General features: G+C 45.1%; 1 long non-coding RNA gene across 1 annotated transcript in view; it reads left to right on the forward strand.

Annotated features, from left to right (window-relative positions):
* The window catches only part of LOC308067147, a 65,469-nt gene continuing 39,166 nt past the window's right edge, over positions 1 to 26,303 (forward strand). The window contains exon 1 of the long non-coding RNA XR_013929462.1: positions 1 to 26,303. This exon is cut by the window's right edge and continues 27,497 nt beyond it. This is a non-coding gene — a long non-coding RNA (uncharacterized lncRNA).

Below are 26,303 nucleotides of genomic sequence, written 5' to 3' on the forward strand. Positions count from 1 at the left end.
CCTCAGGAAGGTGATAAACCTGAGTGAGGATGTGGAGAGTGCAAGGAGGGTGGAGGTAGAAAGCTGGATCTGAGATTGTGAAGACAGTTGCCTGGAAACCAGGCAATCTGTTTGGCCAGAAATTTTGGTTTCTGTATGTCTGCTTTTGATCTCACTATGAACATAAGTAAAATATTTCCAGTTTTCTGGCAAAGTGGATGTCCCTAGACCATGCAGCTGCTTGGTGAAAACAGCTTTGTTATCAGGATGGTGGCCAATTTTGCAGTGACATTATACAGCTGTTTGGGGCCCTGCAGTCTTGCCTGCATTCATCACCTGCCTTCAAACTGGTCCTGGTTCTCATTGCTGACCCACTGGAAACCTCTGTCCTGCACCAAACTAACATTTATCAGACTTGAGAGGCTTTGAATAAAGCAATTCCTGTTCCAGGGGACTTGAATGTTTTGACAAAACTTTGGTCTCATCCTGGAATCTCCAAGCAGCTCCAGCCATCGATGACTTTGACATCTGTGATCTGAGCCGAGCACAAGGAGAAGATGCAGTATTTCTTTAGTTGGTGCCAGGCTATTGTGATGGCTGATGCAATGTTTGGCAGCTAAGCCATAGCAAAGGAGGTTTGTGTTGCAGGACCCAGTTCTAACAGGAGTTTTAAGGCCTTAATCTTAAAAAAAAGAAAAAAAAAGCCCACATAAATTCCACTGGATTGGCAAACAGCCAAACCGTAGTACATAACCTCTGAGCACTCCAAGAGTTTTTTTGTAGTAACTGGATGAGGAATGAGTTGATAGAGACAGAGCAGGGGGAGTTCAGAGTGCAGCCTTTCTGATGATTTTTCACCATGCTGGATTGTCCCTGAGTTCCCTTGGCAAGAAACCCAAACCATGCTGCACCTCCTCTCCTTGGCCACCTCCACGGCGGAGCTGCCGGTCTCTGTGTGCCGGGCTGTGAGGGAGAGGTGTTTATGCTTTTCATCCAGTGGGAAGGTAGGGAGTGTGAGCACAGGCACGTCAGACTGCAATACGATAACAGGTTTGCCCCATCACTCACTTTTACGGCTACTAGTAGAGCAAAAGAAGGAAATTCCTCAAGCACGTGGGATCTCTCAGCTGTGGGAGAAACTCCTGTCCTAGTCTTCTCCACTTCTTTCTCCAAGTCAGCGGCTGAACTGCTGCTCCTAATGCAGACTAATGCCATGCAGCTAATACACAAAACAGAGAGGATACACGGAATATATCAGATCCAGGTTTCCCAGGGAGGATAAAAAGAGAGGGCTGCAAAGTCTCACCCCTCCATTAGCACTGACTGGTGTGGCCTCTGACAGGAGGGCGATAGGGAGCAAAATCCCCATCCCCAGCAGAACTGCATCTCCCCAGCAACAGGGAAATAACCTCCTAAATGCTAGGTGCACAGGCCATACTGTGTGAGTTTCCTAGCCTCTGACTTTTCTGGCAGTCAAGAAACTTATTTTCATGGTTTTCAGATTTGGTTTTGGGAGGACAGGTGGGGCTGCAGTGGCCTGACAGAGGTGGGCTGCATGATGGGGTTGGGTGATGTGATTGTGTGGTACCTTCCTCCTCACTAAACCTACCGGCAGATGAATTTCCTGAACGACTAAATTCATGTAAGTGCCTATCCTTATAGGTGGCACGACTGTGTTTTGTTCCAGTGAGGCCTAAAGGCCCCAGCTGAGGTCAGACCCGGTTTCCAGCAAGACCTGTGTGTACACACACAGCCCTGCTATGGTGAGATGGGTTGGAGGAGGCTGGGAATAGGAGTGACTTACCACAAGTTGTGTGGTACATTAGTACTGGAGCCATGGCAGAAAGCATTGTCCCCAAGTGCCTCCGTGTCCTTTGCTCGCCCACGCTGCCTCCTGCACCCGACTTTAATGATGCAGATGTTCCAGTTATGTTCCAGTTTCTCATCCAAAAGCTGTGAGATTTTTCATATTCCTCTGAGGTCAGCAGACATGGATGGCAGTTGAAGGCTATCCTTTTTCTGGCCATTGTGGCCACATACAGTTACTTGAGAGGGTCTCTTCTTTCTGTTAAAACAACTTAATGAGTTCCCTTTGTCCTTTGCTAGGTTTTTGGTCTCATACACACTCAGAAAACTACTTTAGTGGGCTGGGGAGGGGAAGCAGGAGATGTGGTCTGACATGGAGGCAGAGACTGCTCATTTTGTCAAGCCCTACTTTCCCATGTGCTTGGGGGTCCATGAAGCTTCCCAAACCAGCCCATCTGGGTGTGGGGGCTACGCTGAGAGGAGGAGACACCCCTCTGTGGGACTTTTGGCTGCAGCACCCCAAGGAGCAATGCTGAATGAACATGTGAGTCTGCAAGTGCATCCACTTTAAGCACTCTTTAAATGTGCATTTCCTCTCCTTCGTAGCAAAGTATCGTAAGAGAGTAAAAGGGTGTCACCAATTCCCCTTTTGCTCCCACAAAACCTATTCATATTCTCTCTTGTGCCTGAGAAACTACTGCAGAAGAGACTTTCCTTCTCTTACACTCTTTTTTTTCCCCACTTTGTAATGAAATGAACAATCTTTCATTGTTAGATTTTAAAATAATTCTCTTCTGTCAGAGTCCAACTCAGACATCTAACTGGCTGGACTCTGTACCGGAAAACTCTGTTAAGGAGACGATGCATGTCTGACCGCCTGTTGCTTTTCCTCTGTTTCCCAGGAACTGCTGTAAAACCATTCCCTACCCCTGTGGTCAGTAGGGTGATGTAAAGGAAGGGTCTGGCCCCAAGGCCATTGAATGGTGTGCGGTCCCCAGACTGTGGAGGCTTTTGGACAAAGTCTTAAAGGAAAAGGCTTGGGAGGGATTTTCAGGGACGAGTCTGACGCCAAGGCGAGTGGCAGCAGCCCGAAACCGGGGCTGTCCCCCAGCCCTTTGTTCCTCCGGGTGGTCGGCTTCCTCTGCCCGGCGTAGCACAAAGAGGCTTTGGGAACTGGCCCAAAACCGAGGAGTGGCAAAATGCATTTGGTTCCCCTGCTTTTGTAAAAGGCATGTCTGGCTGCCAAGGGAAGTTTCCGTATCCTGCTGCCTTCTGTTTGCCGGGGCTCAGAGGGACCCGCTGTGCTCCCGAGTCCTTGGGCTGTGACTGGAGTCTGGGAGCTTTGCTCCTTCCTTTGTACACAGGCAGAAAAGACAACGGTCAAGTGTTTTCAGCATTTCTGACCAATTTGTGCTTATTACAAAGTTGGCTGCATGGGTCATTTTCCTGACATGGGTTGGGTGTCCAGGGGACATTTGCTTTGTTTCCACTGGGGCTGAGCTTGTTTTGGAGACAGAGAGCCTGGTCAGAAACTTGGGGAAGATGTGGAAAAGGTGGTTGCAGGCTTAAGGATGCCCTCCAAGAAAGACCCAGCTCAGGGCAGGAGGTGCGTGAGCTGCCTTGCTCAGAAAGCAAATGCAACGTGGGAAAACCACTAACTCCTAAAGACACTGGAGACAACTGTCTCCCTCAGTGCACTCTGGCTTGAACAAATTGTGAAGATTGTCAATAAATAACCTCTTTATCAGGCAGGATGGGTTCTTTGGTCCAGGTTCTTTTCTTGTGGTTAATCTTGGTTGAAGAGGGAGTTTTGCCAACACGCAGGGTGCAGTAAAGGGATGAAGCGTAGCACAGGCTTTGTAAAAGGGAACTAAAGAAAAAGACTTGAGACACATGGGATCAAATGACAGTATTGGGAATTATTGTCATGTGGAGAAACATTTCACAGACTGGTGCAATTAGCTGATATTAAAATGGGTGTTTAAGCTGTTAAGCATCCATAATGGTGCAATGGGCAGCGGATTGCAAGGATGAAAGCAGGTTGTCATTAAAAGATGTGGTTACAGGAGGCATTTTGAGTTTATATAGCGTGACAGTTTGGAGAGTAAAGTTTCCTACTTTAGGAAGATTTGGGGCTTTTGCTTTTATTAATTTTCTGATAAGACAGGGTCTCTTGGTGTAAGTTCATGTACTGGAGCACTTTAGCCTAAGGGTTGTCTTCTACAAATGCACCTTTCAGGCCCTACAGACAGGGCTTGGGTCGCTTAGACTGGGGTGGCTGCAGGCATCTATCACACCGGATCACCCAAAGAGAGCACAAGCATACTTAAATCTTGCATGCGTGCATAATGTGAAAATAGGAATAAGTGACAATCTGCCATTTGTTTGACAAGAGCCTCCTCCAGTCTGGGGAGCACTCTGCTCAACAGCCGCCTTTCCTTCGGAAGCAAAGCCAGAGCATGCAGAGAAACTCTGTAATGTGTTATGTGTTTGATATGAAAGGCATTTGAGATTTTTTTCCATTTTCTGGGGTGAATTAATATAATAGAGCTGTCACCTTTTATCAGTCAAATTTGGTGGCAGCCAAGCTCAGGGATGGTGGTGGAGAGGAGGCCATGCAAAAGGTGGGGAAAGATCTGGAATTTGCATCACGGAGGAGATTTTTCTGTGCATCTTGAGAAGTGAAGGGCTGTTCTTTGGGGTTTGTTTCTGTCAGAGGCCCTGACAGATTTTGGGCTGGGCTGAGCCCGCTGGGGTGGGCACAGAAACCATCTGGGTGTGAAGCAGAAGCTGCTGCCAAAGGAAACCAAATCCTTTTTTTGGAGAGACTGTCAGGGTTATTTAGAGGTAGGTTTAAAATGTGCTGCTGGTTTTGCCACAGTAAGGAGTACCTCTTTCTGAACTCTTCCCCGAGGACAGGCTACATGGCCGAGTAGAAGAGAAACATCCCTGCCTGAGCTTGCGTCTGAGTATGCCAGAAATGCAGTGGAGCTGACACAATTCAGCAATCTAAGGGGCAACCTAGTGCTGAAATTAGTATTCTATATATTTAATGTCCTATATAAAATTTTATAACCTATACATTCAGAACTCTGTATTAAATATGTATATGTACAATGTATAGCACACGAATGTTTGCTCTTACTTGCTGCAGTCAGAATTTTGCTAGATCCTGTATGCCCCTGCTCCTGCTAGCCCAAGTCCTGACCTGACCAGTACACAAGCACCTCCTGGGCAGAGAAGGATACCATGAGGTCTCACAAGGGGCAAAAAAGGTAAAACATTTTCAGTGACTCACCTGAGATTACACATCCTCAGGGCCTGGCCACGACACCGCCTGGCAGTCCCAGCAGACCATTTGGTGGGGTTTTTGGACTTGGTGCTGGCCTACTTGCCCCTGTGGAGCTCATAGCACTGGAACTGCTGCTCTGAGATATGTTTTTCTTGGGCAGATTTTATATTGGCTCAGTCTTGGCATCTCTGAGGCTCCTGGGGTGGAACTGCCACAGCTTGCTGCAGGCATGAAAACCTGCGGTCCTCCTAATTGTTGCCCCCAAGGTTTTCAGCTGTGCTTGGCAACGTGAAAACTGCTTATGGTTCTCAGGATACACCAAGCATCTTTTTGTCCCTTTGTAAGATCTTCTCTTACTCATGCAGCAGCAGAGCTGAATGACCTCGGAAGAGCATGCAACTGATTGGAATTAACAAGGAAGTGGAGAGAGCAAGTGTGCTGTTTTCTTCCTGAATTTTTTGGGGAGATGTCTGAAACACTGGAACATTCCTTCACTGAATGATAGAATTAACGAGGTTACCTCAGTTGTCATTATCAGTGCATGCCTTGAGAAGAAGGAGCTATGAACAATTCTATTAAAGCCACACAACTGCAGATAGAGTTTTAGGCAGAGAACTGGATCTACCATCTGTAGGTGACACAAGCTTCTGTCATCCTGAGGACTTTTTTTTTTTTTTTTTTTTTTTTTTTTTTCCTTCCAGGAAGCATTTACCTATGCCAAGTCTCAAGTGTTTTCCAGAGGAGGTTGTGCAGAGAGAATCAAAATGGAATTTGGATACAGACCCAGGGATCTGTTTTCACTTTCCCAAGTACCTTGAGTGATGTGATATGATGGGAAAGGGTCTCTGTGTCAGCTTTAGACAGGCTAACTGGTTCCACCCCGCACATGGGACTGAAAAAGGGAGAGAGGTGGAAGATAAAGGTTTTGGCGACGGGGTGACTGGATGGCGTGGTCTCACTCCAGGCAGGAAACCTGAAGATACTGACCTATCTTTGCCTTTCCCCCCTTTTCCCATCTTGCTTCACTTAATTATAGCATCTTAAACACTGTATAAATTGCTTGGGGCATGGGCTGGTTTTATGTATGTTATGTATATATGCAGCTGCCCAGTGCTCAGCACAGAAGGGCTCTGATCCTGACTGAAGCCCCTGGGGTCCCAGAGAGGGTGTCGGAGATGTCCTTTGGTGCTTGGACTGTCATAGCGGCAGGAGCCACTTGTATCGGACAGAAAGTTCTGCCTGTTTTTTCACTGTCAAATCCCTTGCCCCTGTATTTTTGACTGTTCATCTGCTTGGACAGTATAAAAGTGAGAAAAGGCTCCTGTTCCCCCCTCCCACAGCAAGGCATCACTTGCAAAGAGGTGAACGCTGCAATAACTTAACTTACCACCTCTGAAACAATCAGTTTTGGCTGACTGTTTGCTTGGCACTCACACCTAGCAAGAAAATGCCATCATTTGGAAGCTGCTTGTTTGAGTGAACCGCTTCGTGAGCAAGGGGCAGCCACTGGGTCTGAGACTGCAGCTGGGAATTCTGATGGAAAATCTCCTTGCTTTAGTGTAAAACATAAAATATGGGGATCTCTTTATTTGAAACATATCACCATCTCATACTTCCACCGCCTGCAGTCTTCAGCTGAGATAACCAAGGTCTCTGGAGTATATTGTGTTCAGAGTGACCTTCAGTAAACTTGTGTTGTGACCTTAGCGCCGTGCCCAAAACAGATCTCCCTGCACCTGCCAATATAACCAGGAGTCTGTTATGCAGAGCAGGTGGTGTTGCTTCTTGGTGGACCTGGCAATTGGCTTGAAACCTCCTGTTCAGTTTGAATTTCAATCTGCTGCTGAATGTGGCTTTTGCCTGGTTTCTAAATGGATAACGTGTTTCAGTTTCTTATTTTGTCTGGTAGGCATTTTTATAGAGCATACATCTGCAAAACCAGGCTTTCTTATAGATTGGCCTTATCCTGCTATCTCATCACCACAGTTACTGCAGGCCTAGTAGGTATTTTTTCTTGGTGACTGTATAAAAAAAAAAAAAAAAAAAAAAGAGTATGTTATCCAGGACAGGACACTGGCAGAACTTGTGACATGATTTGTAAGGTTAAGGCAAAGCATTTGATGATCTCAGTTATTTAACCTGAAGAAGGTGTCAAGCCTGTCCTCCCACCACTGCACATGACGTAAATGAAAAAATGCAGAAAAAAGCACTATAGATCCACTCTTCTGCAGATGGCTAATGTACATAGAAAGGATTTCGTATTATGTATTTGCATAATTAAAGGAAAGGCAGCATTACTGGTAGGTAGTACCTGGCTGGCATTTACATCTGTCAAGCCTAAATGAGAGCAGGGTGTTTATGAAGTGAAATGATTTAACATGCCAGTCTTCTCTCAGCTGTCATCTATTTCAGGAATTTCAAATATTTCTAAATTAAGCTTATTTCTCCTTCTTGCCTGGCTCCAGAGTGGGGAAAAACTTTACTGGAATAAACAAATAATTCATTTTAGTTAAATCATACTGGTGGTAGGAAGGAAAAGGCAAAGGCAGAGCTGAGTAACAACTTTAAGTCAATAAAATACTGACATGGATAAGTGAAAGAGGGAATAAAAGGGAGAACGTGATTATCCAACATCCCAAATGTGCAGTGTAAACAATACTTGTGGTGAGGGATGGCTAGTGATCGGCTCAGTGTGTCAGGATGGAGAGCGATTGTTCAGCCTGCTGGGAAGCCTCATTGCTCAGGTGATGGAGCAAGTATTCTGTATTTATGCAACAGCCTTGCTGTGAGCCAGGGAATTGGGTCCTGGTGTCAGACTTGGACAGGGAGGCTGGCAAGTTACCTCCTAATCCTGAAAGAAAGCTTTTTCTAACAGCTGATCCTGCATGGTGGAAGCCAGAGTTTTGCCCTTACTCAGGGTTACTTTATCATATGTCCCTCAGGAGTGAATTACAAATCCTAGCCAGCTGGAAGAATTGTCTCATGGCTATTCCAGATTTTCCCCTCTCTAGCTCTTACCAGTTCCCACTACTCTCCACTTGTTTTCTCCTTGTCTTCCTTACCTTCTCCACCTTGTCCTGGATTAGATCTTTCTTCATGTACCTGACTGGTACTGGCGCAGGTTCTTTCTCGAGGGAAGCTAGATGCACCTGGTAAGATAAACCCTGCTGCTGAAAGCTGTGGGCAGTGAACATTAAGCAGCAATTAGTGTGACCTGAGCTCTTCAGTGGCGCAATACCAGGAAACCAGGTAGTGTGGAATTCCCCTCAGTGGATTTACCATTTACCGCAGCCGCTTGGTGTGGGAGAAATGAGCATGAGGGTGAGCTGTTGCTGAGGAATTGTACTTCCTCAAGGGCCTGGACTTTTCTTGGAGGTCTTTCTCAATCCTAGACTTCTCCAAGGGATTCCTGATGGTTTCTCGTCAGCTCACCTCTCTGGCTTCTTATCAGCCTGCTAAGCCATGAATCCCAGATGGGTGTTTAAGCACCCCATACTCCCAAGGAGGGACTGGCCGGTTTTACCAGAGTTCAGAAAACTTTGATTCACACTTGTGGGTTGTGATGTGCTTTTCCGAGGTGCAGGCCTTTGAAGGAGCAGCAACAATAGAATTTTAACTTATTTCAAGGAATAGGTGAGAGAGCAACCATGCCAGTTTTAATCCAAAGCAGTTCATCACTGTGCCAGACTAGCAGCTGGAGAATGCTGGGGAGCATGTTGTGCTTTGATGTTTCCAAAATGTGGTCCTGGGGGATTTCAGTGTAACCAAAAATGTTTGAAGTACTGGCCTCTTGCCACAGTCTGGGATGAAGAATGTTTCTGAAAAACTTCACACTTCTGTATGGGACTGGACTGTTTTTCCCAGGCAGCCCCAGGCAGTACTGAGATGGATGTACTGTGGAATTGTCTTACTGTCTTACAGTACCTCTGATTCATAACCCCAGGGCAACAGCAAGATGCTAAGGGCCAGATTTTCAGGACTTAACTCTGAGGAGTTCTTTCTTATAATCTTGGAGAAAAAGAATATCCAGTAGTTCAAACTCTTTTAAGTACAATGTGATTCCTGATCCTTAGATTTTTTTATAAAGTGAGTGATGTATATTCAATTTGTGTAATTGAATTTACATCTCCTCTGCTATGCATACAAAGAACCCTGTAGAAAGTAATGTTTTGCTGGCATTTTTTTTTTTTTTTTTAATAAGGCAGTAATGTGTCTCCTCATTCGAAGTGTCTGTAAAAGGTAAAATACAGAATGTAAGGCATTAGATTAATTGTATTTAACACATTTCTAATTCTGGCCTGAAAGGAATGAGTATCATAGGCAAGGGAAAAACTGTGCTGTTTTGCTGTTCTTCAGTGAAGATTAAAATATAAATTACTCACCTATCCATTAGACAAATGTGAACTCTGGAACTCATCAAACATTAGCAGAGAAGGGACCTTGTCATCCATTGGTGTTAGTGTGGCTTTAATCGGCAAGGCTCAGTGGGACCTTGTCCGTCTATTTTATAAAGAAGCCCTATGAAAGGAGGGCTTTTCCCTCTCTTTTCACAGCCCCTTACTATGCTTTTCCTTCTCACCTTTCTTCTAGGTCTATGCCTGCATTTGGCTTGCTGAGCTCTTACACAAATCACTGAGAAGCTTTCGGCCAAGAAATGTGTTAGAGAGTCTTGCAGTAGACAATTAGTCTCTTCTGGCAGTACCCTAATTAATCCTGTTATTAGTCTTTGCCACTAATTGCTCTAGGTGAGGTCTGACCCTACTAAAAGCCACTCCCTCTGGCGAGGTGCCTCCACCATGCCACGACCTGGGTGACAGAGTGGCAGACGCTCTGGACGGAGCTACGTGTGCTGGAATTTGCCTTTGCACTGCTTCACTGGCCATTGCTGAAGATGGCAGCCTGCAAGGAGTAACGTAGCGTGAAGCCTCCTTCCTGGATGTCTGGGATGTTTGATTCAGGGCCTGGTACCCTGCCGTGCTTGCTCAGTGGGGCATCCCAGTCTTCAGGTGCATGATGTGCCACCACAGCTTACTGTCGATAAAAGGCTTTAGATGAAAAGCCTTGATCACCTCCCATTAATGCTTCACACCAACAGTGCTTTTAAAAGATTGTCTTGATGATAAAATGAGTGACCTTCACATCCAAGAGTTTCAGAAGTGCCAGCTGTGCCTTCCCATTAGATTATTATTACAGGTTATAATGACATGCTATAAATTGTATCAAGACTAGGGGTAGCACTGAGACAGAGCTATCCATTCTCCCCAGTCTCCATCTCACTGGGAGCATGTTTCTCTTTGTGCTCACTAAACAACAGTTCACACCTTCACAGTTTCCTGCACTTCACCCTGAATTTTGCTCCTCAGCATTTTTAAGCTGGGTAGAGTGTTTCATCAGCCAAAGCAGCTTCAATTTTCATGATAAAAGCAACTGCTAGCTACATGTAGGTGGTGCCAGGTGCTTCTGGCCCATCAGCCAGATGTAGAGCATTTTCCCTGATGCTGCAAAAAATGGGAGAGCCTTCCCTAAGCGAAGGTGGGGGGAGGGAAGAGGATAAACTTGAAATAAGTGACTGTTGCAAAGCGCCCTTGCATGCCAAACAAGAACCTCTTGTTTTTCAGGCACTGCTTGCCCTTGAGTTGGCTGATGCTTACCTCTCTCGCTGAGCTCTTCAAGCGGCTTCCTGCTGAATCTTGCAACCTCATGTCGCTGTGCCTGTGCGCTCAGTGTGGCAGGGAGGGACAGTGCTCGGTTCAAGAGAGGCTCTGAAACTTTAATGAAATGCCTCTGAACTAAGCAGGTTTTGTGTGCCAGGCAAGTTTGAAAAGCCTGTTTTGTTTGCTGCTTACGTTATGAGCACATTTTGGAAGAACCGGCAGTATTTTTGTCCTGGGTGATCATTAATTTTTTCTTTCCTGGTTGTTCTGTACAGACTCCCAAGTATTTTTGCTGCTCTTCAGTCATCTGCCAGATCCCGCTTTTGCAGCTCTTCCTTGGATGGGCATATCTGATTTGGTGGGTGCTCTGCAGCAAGTGATGGTGACCACTGGCAATAGTTCCATTCAGGTTACTCATCTGAATCACTGTGTGTGAAGCCCTTTGTGATTTTCTGGGCGTGTGGATCAGACTCTGCTGGGTGGCTTTGGAGCAGTCACAAGCTGTACGTTTTCTGCGGGCTCAGGGGGTGTTCAGTATCTCTCCAAAAGCTCTTAGCATCATGCAGTGTTGGGCAATCTCATTACTTCTTTTCTGCCACCAGTTTTAGATTGAAATCAGTAAGGACTGAATGACTTGTCTTCAGGAATAGCATCCCAGTGGCTGTAGCAGGAATAAAACCCTGTGCTAGGTCCAGCTGGCAGTTTATAGCCTAGGATTTGTCTTGGACATGGTATTTCCAGCAAGGGTTAATCCTGTGATCTGTATTCCATGCCAGTTGAACCCTTGGGTGTGATGTAAAATAACAGATGCCTACAAGGCATCTTACCTCTCCAGAAATGGGCTCCTTTAGACACAAGGAAGGTGCTGGTGGACATTAACAGAATTGATACACAGAGAGTGAAAATCCTCCCAGAAATGGCTTTTCAGTCCAAGGGCATGACTTTCCCACCCCTACTCACTGGATTAAAACTGTTGGTGGGGACGCTTACAGACCAGGGAAGAGAAACCTGCTGTGGGATTGCTCACGAGATAAGGCTGGCAGGATATGGTCCAACTTCTGTATTCCATCTATTTGCCAGTCTTTGCAAGCTCACCTTTCTGGCTGCATTTATGACTGAACTTTATGGGTTTTCAGAATGGTTTCTGGAGCTCTTTCTGATCAATGCACAGTAGTGGTCCCTCTCTGGAGGGCATGTTCTGACATGATATTACCCTGACGTCCGTTCTCTTCTCGGTTTATAGCTCTCCTTAATATTTAAATGGCTTTGTTGCTGCAGTGCTTGTGCCCCGCTTACCCAAATAATCTATAACTCAATGACTTCTAAATCCACTTCACAAGTTGTTATATTCATTATAAATGAGTTGTAGTGCAACCTGCATCACAAGTAGGTATTCTCATCTGGAGGTCTGTGCTGAGATCCAGTATGAGCAGTGAATATATTAAACCCATAAAACCCCCAAGACATACCATACCATACAAAATGAGCTCTAACTACATGCTCTGTTCCTCCTTATCAGTTATATTCACTAGCCATTCACTGAAAATGTATCACACACACACACCAGGCAGCTGTTCATGCAGCCACAGCACCTCGTACAGCTCCTACCAAGGTTTTGCAAGCGGCTGGCATGTCTAGCAAGGCTATTTGGAGATGACTGGGACTGCGGGTCTCTGCAATTAACTGGGTGACCCTAACTGCTTATGCAGGAGGGGCACAATCCAGCAGTGTTCTGGGCCCTGCAGCACAAGAGGAACCGACACCCCATGCTCGCCTTCAAGTCTGTGACTGGTCTCATTGATTTCAGCGGCACCAGGCTTGCTGGCTGCTTTTTCAAAGTTGAAGATGCAGCTTGGTGTGGACTGGCCAAGTATTCAGACAAGCCTCTGCATCTTTGGGGACTTTATTATTGTCACAATCAGCTTCATCTGCCCAAGGGCTTTGTCTGGTAGGATCTTAGCTACTTTTTAATCTCAAATCCTGGCTGATCGCTCTGCTAAAGCTAGCTTCACAACTGCTTTGCTCCCCAAATGCTGTGTATCTGAGAATCTTATACAAATGTTGCTCTTGAGATTAAACTTCCTTTTTAATTTTTTTTTTTTTTTAAATCACTATGGAGTAGTAGCTTTAAAAGGGATTTGAAAAAAGGGAAATCTGGAGTTTGGAAGAGACTCCCTACCCCATTCTGACAATGAATGCAGGAGAAATATTAGAACTTGGCAATATTCCTTTGCTTGTAAAATTTGATAGATTTAGATTTGACTGGTTTGCCTTGGATTGAGTAGGAATGTTATTAGTGCATGAAATTCAATGAGCTCTAATGCTATTTAAAAAGCCCTAATGAGAAGGGTGCTTTTGTGTCAAATTCTATTGTTTTTTTTCTTCCTTTTCTGCTTTCCATATTTCAAGAGCTCTAAAAATATTTTTAACAGTTAAGGAGGGAAATAGACTTTTGTCTGAAGGACCTGGGGGAGGAGGGGAGTCTGGGGGTAGGAGAGTGAATTGATCTGGTTTGGTAGCTTTTACTGTATGTATGTGTTCTCCTATGAACCATTAAATTGGGGAGTTCACTTGGGTTACAGCTGGTGCTAATTGTGATCTGAGTTTACTGACGGGCCTCCTTGTCTTTCCAATCAAGAGTCATTGTCTTTCCTGTTGAGATTTTTGTGTGACTTATGGGAAAGTATCAGCTTAAAGGACAAAGAATTGTGATGACCAGTTTTCAGAGTGATTTTTTTTTTTTTAATGATCTTTCGATTAAATGCAATATTCTTGTCCATAAGACCCGGTAAGGAATTGTGCACTTTGATTGGTTTTGGTGGGATACACAGTTTCTACAAAATCTAGTTTAAAGAAACCTTGTATTTATTTTTAAAAAGTCCACGAGGTAAAAAAAAAAATTAAAATATAAACCAATTAGTTTGATTCAACAAACTGAAGCATCTTGTTTTGAATCAGGTCATTGTTAAATTGGGTCTGTCCATGTCTTAAAAGCACTGCCCACTGCGCAGACCTGACTCCTTGACCATCGTATCTGCTTTGATTGGGCTTTGTGGTGCATCATGGTTCCTATAGAGGTATCACAGGAGATATATTCTGGGTATGAAGTCCAACTCACAAAAAAGAATAAGAGCAATGCATGCGCAGACACCCACTTGCAATAGTCGCCAAGATACTGCCAAACAGCCTTGAAGCAAGCCATTTCTAACAACATGTTAAAACAAGATCTTTCATAGTTTAAATAAACTTTGAACTTAAATTCTGGAAAGGACTTCAATATTTTACCTTTTTCTCCAGCTTGGAGGGAAAACCAAACAACAAACGATCAGAATTTACTGATATTAGATCTGATTTTTCTTGTTTGTTTTCTTGTAATACTACACATACAAGCAAAATTGATCAAACCCTCCTGCTTCAGATTTGTATCTTATATCATTTCATGCTATTTTCTTCTAATGTATTTTAAAACATTTCTGTTCCAAAAGCTTGACAGGTCCCTGCACAGAAAGCCCCGGAACAAGGAACCCCAAATATATTGCTTCCTTCTTTCTCACTAGCCTCTTAAAACAAAGTATGTATTTTACATCAACAGATAGAACAGCCTTTTTCTAACTGCAATAAATCTGATGACAATTTACTTTATACAAAGTCTTATGTGATGCACTGTTTATCTCCTGTGTAAAATTTCTTTTTGACTTCTGATTTAACTGGAAGTACAATTACTCCTGCAGCAGGGAAGTGCTCCCACCCCCGTGTTTGCATGTCACACTTCTGCTGCACTGCATGGATGGGAGATAACACTCATTTTCAAAAACTCCTGTGTCAGCCAAAAGCTGGGTTTTAAGGTGGATTTTGCTTGCTAGATCCAGTGTGCAGATTTAGCTGAACCACCCAGAAGCCTGGAAGTGTTCCAGTTTGCACCTTCACAAGCTCTGTCTGGGCTGTGTCCCAGGGCAAGGAGATAAGATGCTCTAATACATAGCTGAAAACTGTCTTCACCCTATGGCCCTGAAGCTGTGTGCTGAGCTAAATTTTTCCTGGAATAAAGCAAAAATGGGTTCGAGTCACCAGGCCTGACTTGTGCCTATGGCAAAGTGCTGGCAATGGTTTTCTCCTGCTGTCTCCAGAAGTGAAGGAAGCTCAGTATCTTGCAGGATGCAGCCACTATAAAAATCTCCTGTGACATTGCTCAATGGTATCATGCAAAGTATCAGAGATCAGCAAATGATTGTTGCTAATTATGTTTAATAGTGGTTTCAAATGCACTGCTTATTTTCTGTTTTCAAATGTTCTGCTCTGGTTGCCCAAAACATGTTGCGAAAGACAGCCCTTGCAGTATAGTGTCTCCTCCTCTTTGAAAAGGATAGTCTGATAAATCATGCACAAGAGCCTGGTCTTTGCAATCATCTAGTCCAGGCTACAGACCTAAGAGAGAGAAAAAATAATCAGCTCAGTCTGGATGCCTCATCCTCAGAATTAATTGTTCAGGTTTTCATCATTATCTCTTGGCTCTTTTGCAGATATTTTTTTCCAAATTCATTGAATAGAAAGCTAAAAAAAGAAGCTTTCATCGCATTATCGAACATCTTTCTGTGTACATACACCACCCCCACCCCCCTATAGTTCAGGGATCTATTATTGTTCTATTAACCGTGTTACATCTGCATATTGGCATAGGGTTTCATGCCCTGGACATTCTCAAGGGACTATACCACTGTTAGATTGCTAGCACAGCCATTTTTCTGGGGTAACTGGTGCACAAGGGCAGTGCTATATTAAGTGCAACATATGCTAGAAATCAGAAATGGAAATGCCTCATCACTGCAGTAAGAGCACTAAGCCAAGGCTTAGTTAGCAGCTGGGACACAATATAAAAATAGTAAACCTGGGTGAGAAGGGCTCATAGGAGAAAAATGCAATAAAAGAAGCAGGAACTTCTAATATCCATTTTCAAAACTGACTGGGGAAAACATTTTGCACAGATTTTTCATCAACATAGAAACAATGGACCCCCAAAACGAGTCTGTTGAAATCGTTGGTGAAAAATGTCAAGGGTTTTGGCTGAATACTCTTGTTCTCTTCTGAAGTGGTTGTTCTCTTGCAGTTAAAAATGGAAAATTTCAAGGAAAGAAGATGCTTCTTTTAAAAATCTGCCTTTCATCAAAGCCTCAAGTACAAACAGAAAAGGGAAAATTTCTGAGATAAAATGTCTACATATTTTCAAGTTATAATTTTTTTTTCAGTTATTTGTAGAGCATATTACTAATACTTCAGCCTTTTTTTTTTTTGGCTGGGTGAAAAGGGTAAATATATTCCACAATAATATCTTGTTATAAATCTGTGTCACATTACAAAGGAAAACAGCTTCACTGGCCCTGAAATAACAGCTGCAGATATTCAGGAAACCTGGAGATGGGGACCAAACTGCACTGACTGCATGTGGAGCAGGGAACCGGGGACTCATGCCTCAGGAGGGCTCTGGGTCAGTGCAAGTGTGGCATTAGCCTCCTTCACTTTGTAGGGATGTACCCAGGTTCATAATGGTAGGACTCTATGACCTTAAAGGTCTTTTCCAGCCTAAATGGCTCTATGATTCCCAAATGATTCTGTAACCAGTGTGCTACGTGCTGCTCCACCTGGGGGCCCTTTCTGTGCTTGGGATGGGTGCTCTGATTCTTGTGCTCTGTCAGAAAGAAGCTACCTCAAAAAATACTTGTAGGCTAAACCCAGCCAGTACTGGTATGGCTCTGGTTTGCAGTAGTCAGTGGGGGCAGACTGGATGAGCTTCTGACCCTAAATCCTTGAAAGAGCAATAATGAGGCATTTGGAACTGTTTGGAGAAGGTTGAAAATGGGCAAGGCTGAAGGTGTCTAGACGGGAGTAAGTAGCCTGTGGGCATGTGGAAGGGCAGGGACCTGGCAATCAGGGAGCCTGGGGAAAGAAAGTCTTTGGGTCAGGAAGAAATTCTTCTGTCCAAGGGAGGGGCTTGTGGCCAGGGAGGGCACAGCAACTGTCTCTGAGCGTCTGACCTGTCTGCTGGTTGTACAACTGACCCCAGTAATGGTTTCTGCATCCCCGTATGTGGTCAATGAGCAACACCTGGGGTCTGGCACACTGGGCACTGGTTTAGGCTCTCGGGACTCATCTAATGGGGAGTCTGTTGTTGAACTGTTACGTTCAATTTAATATGACGTGTAGCTCCTCAGGATTCTTCATACCTTGTTGGCTTTTGTAGCATCTTACACCAAGGTGCTGTTTGCACAGGGTTCCCCAAGCAGCTTCTTAGAAACAGCTCCTGCTTAAAGAGCACCAGCTTGCTCCCGTCCCCTGCACCCAGTCCCACACCATGGCTGGGTGGTATGCTGAATCAGTGAACTGGTCCCAGTTAAAAATTGTTCCTCTCCTCTTTGTTGGCAGGGTTGTTTGTATGCATTATCATTCCTTGACCACTTACGTGGGCACAACTGAGAAAGGTGATCCAGGGTGGAGCGTGGCAGCATCTGTGTAGCCACTGCTTGGCTCATACTGTGAGGCTGCAGCCCTAAAAGTTATTTAGATTATTCCCTTGGAAGTACTGTGACAAGAACTCATACAATAGTTGTGCTTCTTGTTTCTATCCAGCACGTCCCCGTGAAATGCTGTGGAGTGCTTGGAAACAGAATCAGTATGGGCAACTTCTCTTAAGGCCACTGGGCATCTATCTTTCTTTGGAAGTTGGTTATGTGAGTGGCTCAGCAAACAAAATGCTCTTGAAAAAGTAACAGCAATTTTAAAGTCTTATATTAAACATTTTAAAAACCCCTTTCATGGAAAATAGTGGGTTTTGTTAAACTGGTCAAAGAACCCAACTAGGGTAGTTGTTCTTTGCTTGAGTTTTAGGTGCTGCTTGTGTCCCCATTCTTCTGTGTTCCTCACGACGTGCCCCCTCCTTTTTGAGAGCACTTCAAGTTTCTTGCTTATCCTCTCCCATCAAAGCTTTGATGCTTTATGGGAAATATAATGCATTTGAGGATCTGGCATTGTAGACAAGTGAATCAGAAAAAGGAACTAGAGTTCCTATCAGGATCTACAGCATCTATTTTTGGTCAAAATATTCTTTTTCTTTAGAGTTTTTAGGGGAAAGAAAGAAGTCATTCACAGTAAAATGTTAATGAATGGTAGGGTGGGAACTGCTGCTAACAGTTTCCACTTGAAATTTCGATTCGGCCAGCCTACTGGTTCTCTGTTGCATTCCTGTGTAAAATATGCCGTGGCTGGTGAGCAAACTCAGCAACCTGACTCTAAGGCTGGCCATTTCCACTGGTGTCAGAAGATGCTGGTGTTTTCTTTTTGGGATATTCAACTGTTTGTTCATTCTAAAGTCTTCAAGTCTGATCAACAGGTGCAACGTTTCCAATAGATTTGGAAGTGATGCCTCACTGTGGCATCAGTTTGTAGTCCAAGACTTTGTTATATTGTTCTTGTGCAGACTGAATGGGCCCATGACACTGTTTGGTCTCTTTTCTTTCCTTGTGACCTCAGCATTCACCCTCTTTTCACAGCAGTACCAATTCTTCCAATTGGTATATCTCACAAAAAAAAGTCCATAGTCTTGCTGAATCTGACCAGAGCCATGAGGACAATGTTGTCCTGGCCCCTGCCAGCCCTATCAGCGTCACTGTAAGAAACCTGGCTTTTGTCAAGGGTAAGTAGGAAAATCTTTCCTATGCAAGCTGGAAAAGCTGCCTTGACAGATTGCTTGTTGGAAGTGCTAATGGGAACATTGATTTAATGTTCCAGATGATACCAGTAGCCCACACACCTGACCTGAAACCTCATCAGCCAGGTCTGCCTTAAGTGTCACACAGGGACAGTAATCTGAGAAAGGTTGGAAGCACAAGCACTCCTGCATGCTATGTGAGCATCCTCCTGGCCTCCAAGAGGCAGCACTGGCTTCAGCTAATGGTGGATCTGTCATAGGTATGTGCTGGTCATGACAGCTTGATCTTTTTAATACAGTGCATTGCTGTGGGTATAATATAAAAGCGTGCCTTGAGGAAGCGCTTGAAGAAGCAGAGAACAGTAACTTTGTGAATTAGTTGAAGGATACCCTAAAAAATCTTCCATCAATGGCATCATCCTGCTGTGTGGTATCAGCACAAAGACCAGTCAATGATCTATCTTGCTCCGCGCTGAATTTGCAGACAGCTATGTTTCATCAGTCGTGCTCTGCCAGTCCTTTGAAAACGCTGACGTGCAAGGGAGAAATGAGGCACATGAAGACAGTACTATTGTAGTAAAGTCATGACCTTGCTAACCTCTGGCCCCGTATTCATATAAACAATACTGTGACCAAATATGACTACACCCTTCGACAGATGGAGAGTCAATACAACATTGCTGAAAGTTAATATATTAATTTCATTTACAGAGCTAAGAATATCCAGAAGACACCAGTTATAGTGAACATATTCTGCCCTCTGAGCTGACCTCTTAGAAAATTTTAACAGAGCTATATAAAAAGTGAGAGAGAAATAGTAGATGCTCATCAAATTAGGAGAAGAAATTGACTGAAAATGGCATTTGGAAGACCAAGCTAGATAATTTTAAAATAATATAGCTGGAAATACAATGAAAATAGCCCTATCAAAATTGAATGTATGTGACAGAATCTTATAAAGCTTCACAAGCCTTCTGTGAATATAATATGCAAGCTGGGAATATTGGATTCAAAATAATAAAAAGCTCCCAGTCAAGCTCCATCTCATTGCAATGAGCTGTAGTGGCTTTAGGCAGATGCTAAAAGGTTGCAAGCAAGTGCTTAAGCAGTCTTACATAAGAGATAAATATGATGGATCCACATGTAGTAGAAGCACTTCTTAGGATAAAGAGAATCTCCCCAAAATCACAGTAGAGGCAAAGCTGGAAGCTACCGTACAAACTACGGCATAAGAGGCCAATTAATTTCAGGCTATACAGTGAGTAGATTATAGGATCAAGGACTTTTTGCATTTGGAAACCAAATGCAAGGTTAGAACTGGAAAGACTAGGAAGCAAGCAAGATCCTTGGAGACAATAGCCTGTGGGTATTGGATCCAGCCACTCTCTGCAGCTGTACCCATGATGTTTCTATGTGCTTCAGCAGTATTTGCAGATGCAGTCCTACCAAAAGCTGAGACAACAATGCACAAAGCAGGCCTGATTCTCATCTTAGTTATGCATGTGTAAGTTGCACTGTATGTCTGTACATCCAGGGTGAGGTCTGGATTGCTACATTAGGCACAGTTTGCTGCAGGGAGGACTTGAGGCAATGCATGGCTTTAAAGACAGCTCTGTAATGGTCCTGCCTGGTGTGTGTGCATGTGCACACAGACGCACAGAGATTTACACACTCCTGTGATGAATAGAGATGGATGCAGTCTGCCTATGCCAGTCTGATTGCATAGTTACACGTTCCAAGACCAACACAACATGTAATGCATCCTACTTTTTCATAGAGTACTTCCCAAAAATAAAATGGAAAGTTTAGCCCCCCCCCTCAACCTATCTTTTTAAACCTTCTCAAATGATGTTTCTTTGTGCTGTAATTTAGGATCTGTATAAATACGTTCTGCTGCAAAGGGTGATAATTACCCCGCCCACACAATTTTATAATACACACATCTAATTGTAGTACAGTTATTTGTGGCAGCCAAGCACTGAAAATATACTTTTATTGTATGCCTCTAAGCAACGATAGAAAGTCTTTTTATTGCTACCTGAATGTATACTTTCAGGGCATTTTTATTTCACCTAACTAATCTGCTTTTAGATTTTCCTCTTTGTGTGGCTTTCAAAACTCCCTTTCTGCAATTAAAAATATAGGTAATTAGTAGGCACATAAAAAGACTCTCTGGGAATGTCTTGTCAGTGCGTCACAGCATCTTGCAGAGATGCCAGAGCTGGATCAAAAAAAGGTGAAAGACCTTCCCGTTGGTCCAGCAGATGGGAATTCAGAGTCTGCCACTTCCTGTAGGTCAGCCTGGTCAGGGCAGGACCTTGGCCAAGGCAGGGGGGGATACAGTCAAGGGCTATTTTTCATCCTTTTATATATAGCTTGCCAAAGGAAAAGCCAAGTCCTCCACTCCCTCTTTCCTAAGAAACAACAGCCTTTTCCACAATTATCCCCTACTCCCAGAGGTTTTACCTGCACTGTCCAACAAACTAGTGCCATTGTGTCCTGCCACATCCTGGTCCCTTGACTGCCAGCACTCCACAGCTGTCACTCTGGTCTGAAAACGGTCCTCAGAGGCAGTCTATTTCTCTTTGAATTTAAATCCAAGTATTGTTTTTGGAATGGCTTGCCCCAGGGGCTGTTCCCTACAGGCAGTCCCTATAGTTTCCCTATAGGCTGTTCCATTATCTCGTCTGAGTTCAAGCCTTGATCTACCCAAGCCCTCCCTGCCTGTGCCTGTAAGGGGCAGGCAGTTAATTTCTCAATACCTTCCCCAAGTCTGTGTTTAGCAGAACTTGTTTCAGGATTTGCTGGAGAGTGAAGCCTGAACCTGAAACACTCACACCCTCATGTAGTCTTAGCTCCCAAGTTTTAGGATGTCTCAAAGGCTTGTGTGCTGTACTGTAGGCCTTCACCACCTGAATAGACTGGGATTTGCTTGCTGCTGGCCTTTTCCAAGAGGGAAGAGTACAGCCAGTGCAGCTGGAGGGAGCTTTGGGTCAGAACATCAAGGGTTCTATCTCTGACTGGGTGGCTGTGGTCATTTTTAACTCTAGACCAAAAAAAAGAAAAAAAAAAATCCCCTTGGGTAGAAAACATAATTTAACAAAGTCCTTACTGAGTCAGGGATAGATCTTGCCCCTCTGCTCGCTGGAAGTAGACAAGGAAATAGCTGTGACGCCCTAGAGCAAGATGTCCAAGGGATGTGTCCTCCTGCTGTGCCGTCAGGGGATGCTGCTGGGTGAGTCACACTGCTTTTTAGCAGGCACAGAGCAGAGCAATGCCTCTGCACTTCTTTGAGAGATTTACCCTCCTGAGGTTAAGCTGCTGTAGTTTTGACTGCAGAAGGGAAAAAAACCCCAACCAACAGTTCAAAGGCAGAATTTCAAAGTCAGGCTCATACATGGAATTATGGCAGAAAGGTTGGTGCTGAGGGGAGAGGCTAGAAGAAGGAGGCATAGAGAGAACTGGCACTGAAATTTTGCATGACAGCCTGCTCAGCAGCCGGCAGCAGCACAGACCCTGCGTGGTGCCACTTGCTGCAGCATGCCTGGTGCTGCAACATCAGAGCATGCTTCCAGCCTTATCTGGGGATCTCCACCTTTCAGCTTCATGGGTTAGAGCAGGCTTTTGCGAGTCTTCAGCTCCTTCTGTCCTCAGGGTGTTGGCTCTCAGAGATAGCAAAGGGGTGTAAATGCACCCTACGCCCTTTGAAAGGACACGTGTATACTCACAGGCTCTGGCAGTGCAGAAACCCTCTGCCCTTGTGCTGCTGTGGCATCTGCAGGAGCTCTGGAGGTTTCCAGCATGGTGGCAGTGCCAGGACCCCACCATCCCTGTGCTGCCATGCTGTCCCCTGAAGGGCACCCTGCATCTCTCCTATGGCTAAAACAGGGGCAGGACCAGGCTGGGTCAGGGCACAAATGCAGCCCAGATGAGATGCCTCCTGTTGTCAGGAGGCAATTAGTCTAATTGCCTAATTTGAGAGACCAGGTGGAGAAGCCCCTTGGAACCTGCCCCCCCCTTCCCTCAGCTCTGGCCCTCTCTGGACAGTCTAGGTTTCATCCTGGGTTGTCCATGTCCTCCTGTGCCTGTTTCTCCTCTCCCCGACTTCTTTCTCCCTGGGCTTCCAGCATGGATCCCATGGATCAGCCTCTCCAGTCATTTCACCTCCCCATTATTCCAGCATTTCCTGAAACCAATTTTCAAACCAGCTCTTTCTGTGAATCTTTTTTTCTGGGATTCTGCTGTCTACTGCATCTATCCCATGACTTCATCTTTATGAGTTTATGAAGGAGTCACTGAAGCCCAGCGCCAAGGACTTTTGTCCATAGTCACAGAGCAAACTCTCAAAACATCAGCCTGACACAGCATACCCCACTATCTTTCTGATACAGCGACAGTGATAACTTTGTTGGTAATCTAGCTGTTTTCATTGATTAATTTAGATTCTTTTTGAATAATCTTGCTCAGCACTTTTTAATGTCCTGTCTACTGTTGGTTAGAAAAATCTTGAAAACATTAGTTCATTGGAGGTAAACAAATATGGTAGAAATGTTGAAGAGAGCTATGTCAGGCATGCCACAAAAAGATAGGTCAAGTATCAATTTTTGTCTGTTTCCGAGTCACGGTGAGCCAGGCCACACAGAATGAACAGTTGGAGGCATGAGGAGACTGCAGAAAGTTACTACTTTAGGGGCTGATAGGCTTGACTCCATCTAGAAGCAAGACTGTAGCACCTAGATCAGCAGCGCGGTGAGAGCTCCAGGACTGGTCCTCAGTGAGAAAGGTGGCACATCCCTTGGGAAATACAGGTGGGTGTGTACCAGAGCCCTTTCCCACAGAGCTTAAGTGGATATTTCTCTTTGAGAAGGAGATGGTGCTGCTCCTTCCTTGGTGTGTGGGTGTGACCTGATGGATGAGCTTGGAGAATGCCAGTTACTTTTGCCAGCAAAATAGGTGGCAAGTACCACAGACTCGGGGTGGTGCAGGCACACTGCTGTACAGCCCTCTGAGGTTTTAACCTCAGCAGGGGTAGGTCCGAAGCAGGCTGGGAAATCTTCCCAGGGCAGATACTCAGTACATTCACTTGGAGTTGCACTGCGCTCCAAGACAGAGGACCTAGGTGTCCTGGCTTTCCTGCCTGCTCTGCATTTCTTATAAGTTATTGAGTGACTGTGAATTGAGAATATCTCTGTTAATATTCTGATTTGATAAGTACATGCACAGATAGTAACAGAAAGCTTTTATTATGGAAATGGAGATCAAGTAAAAAAAACCAAAAGCCATGTTTATTAAAGCTTGGGTTGCACTGTAATGTGTTACATTTGGTGACTCACCCCGGGCGTCGTCAGGACATGCATGCTAATGCTGTGATGCAGTAGGCTGGGTAATGAAGAGCAAAAGATCATTCCAGTTAGGAAGATGACCAAAACAGCTCTCTGTTCATCCACTACCTGCATGTCTGTCATGGCTAATGTGCAGAGCACCTTATCTGTATCCCTAATCTATTTAAATGCATGACTCACACAAGCCCCTGCCAGAAAGATGACGGCAAGAGATCTGAATGCTGGGGCTGACAAGCCCCCTCCCAGCCTTGCCAGTGGGCTGAGCAAGCCATGTCCCTCAGTCCTGGGGCTGAAACTTGGAGCCAGTGATGACGTTGCAGTCCAAGTGCTCTCTGGGCATCCCTGCTGAAATGGCGAGGCAGATGAGATCACTGTCTCGTGCCGCCACTCTGGTCCTGGCTTGTGGTGGTTGTCCAGGAGGCTCAGAGAGGGGAGAGAGCTTTTCAGCTGACAGCTGAAGTGTGCTTTGAAAACACAACTATATATTAAGAGCATGTAATAGGCTCATAGATCCCCTCCCTTCTCAAGGCAAAAGTTTATTTGAAGGAGCCACTCTTACCATCTGATAGGCACCAGGTAAATGCAGTCTGTGCAAGTGCCATTTACTTGTGTAGAGCCTAGACTGGCTCATGCCTGTCTGTTGCAAGGTGTGAGGATTTGCCTCTCATCATCTTCAGGAGTGGAACATTGCTGGAACCCTCCTTTGACTCCTTTTCAAGTACTTCAAACCTGCCAAAGCACTAGGAAGGCCTAGGACTGAGAAGTTCCTTTAAGAAATAAAATGAATGCGTGCTCCTGAAATGACAACCAAAGTTAGCACTGCTGGTGTGTGTGTGTGTGTTTATAGGGATTCTTTACTCAGGCAGCTGCACTCAGGAGATGGAGTGGCAGAGGTGACAGGAACAAGGGAGGCGAGTGGATTCATGCACTGGGACCTGCTATTGAACTGCTACAGGAACACAGAAGCATGTTCCCAGCTGTCCTCAGGTGGTGTAGTCTCACTGTGGATTATCTTGGCTTTCTCCCCTGCTAGTGCTGCTGCTTTTAACTCTGAAGTTTACCTGGCTCGGGGATGTCTGTGGGGATCAGGGCTGGGTGATGTTGATGGAGTGTTGCAGTATCTTTCCCATTAAGTGACAGGCAGCATACGAAGCATTAACTGGTGCTGAAGGGGGGGCTACCGCTGCAGTCGTTTCTCCTTTGACAGGGCTCCCTAGGGCTTGTCACGCATGAGACTTGTACAGTCAAGACCTTACTCTTGGTTTTATCCTGGGAACAGTAATTGAGTAATTGCTTAAATAGGATGGGGAGATAAACATCCTGGTGGCTCTTAGGAAAAGATCCAAAGAAGATGAGCTCCTAAAAGCCAGGTATCAAAGTGTCTTAAGTAGGAGAGAAGCCTGGCCTCAGTGCTGCAATTCAGCATTTAGTGTGAGCAGCCTGTGGGGCCCGAGGAGGGTCAGCCCCACAGCTGTGCCCAAGCGCTTAGCAGGGAGGTGTCTTCCACCTGCTGGCAGAGCCTGCAGCTCCTACAGCTAGGCGTGAGAGAACTACCGAGGACTTTGGTGCCAAGGTAGTTTTCTGGATCTGCCTCAACAAAACTCCTGCTCGTTTTAGAGCAGTTGGGAATTTGTCTGTGCTCTTCATTTGTTTCCATTTGGGGATCCTGCCTTCACCCTGCAGTGGGCAGAGGCAGCCAGGTGAAATGGCTGAACTGTATCCATCTGGACCATAATTTTGTAGGAGTCTCCCTATAAACAAGTTGCTCCTTATATGCTATTCAGACCTTCCAGCAATGCTGTCCTAGAGACATCTTTAGACACACAGATTCTTACAGGGGTGTTGTGCTCCTGGTCTAGAAATTTCCCAGGAGCTGTCATACCCCTGGCAGCTTCAGCTACCCCCACGGCATGAAAGCAAAGAGCTTCACTGTTATTGCCTGTGCAGAAATGGTAAATAACCAGCCCTTTCCCACTTCTCTTTAGTGGCTGGTCCGCTCCTCCCAACCCTGCAGGGGATGGGCAGAGCAAGGTTGACAGTGCTGCTGCTGAAAAGCTTGTCCCTTGTTTAGTCCTCAAATAAATCCTTTCATTTATCAGCTGACATTTTGGCCAAGCTGTCTTTCCTTGGGGCTTGGCAGGAACTGAGCTAGAAACTTGTTTAACTTGGTGGAAGGGCGCTGCAGTAAGAGAAGTCTGGCGATGCTGAAGGGTGCTGGGGGTTGTCAGCTCTCTTTTGCAGGCAAGAAAACCTCACAACATATCAGTCTGCTCCTAACAGTTTGTTACCTCCCAATGTTCATCTACTTAGACTTCAGCCTCTTCACTGGGCAAATGGGAGTAATTTAGTCATTATTTCCAGCAGCAAATTGACTCCATTAGAGTTCAGCTGACCGATGCTCCAGCTGCTAAAGGGGTGGGAGTGGTGCTGTCTGGCTGCTACAAATTAGACATCTTCTTGGTTCCTGGTTTGCCTTTGCTGCTCTATTTTCCCCTTCTGCATCCCTTCCAACTCAGTCCTTGGTCTGATGC

Source organism: Falco punctatus (genome assembly GCF_963210335.1).
Source record: "Falco punctatus genome assembly, chromosome: 7".
NCBI lineage: Eukaryota > Metazoa > Chordata > Aves > Falconiformes > Falconidae > Falco > Falco punctatus.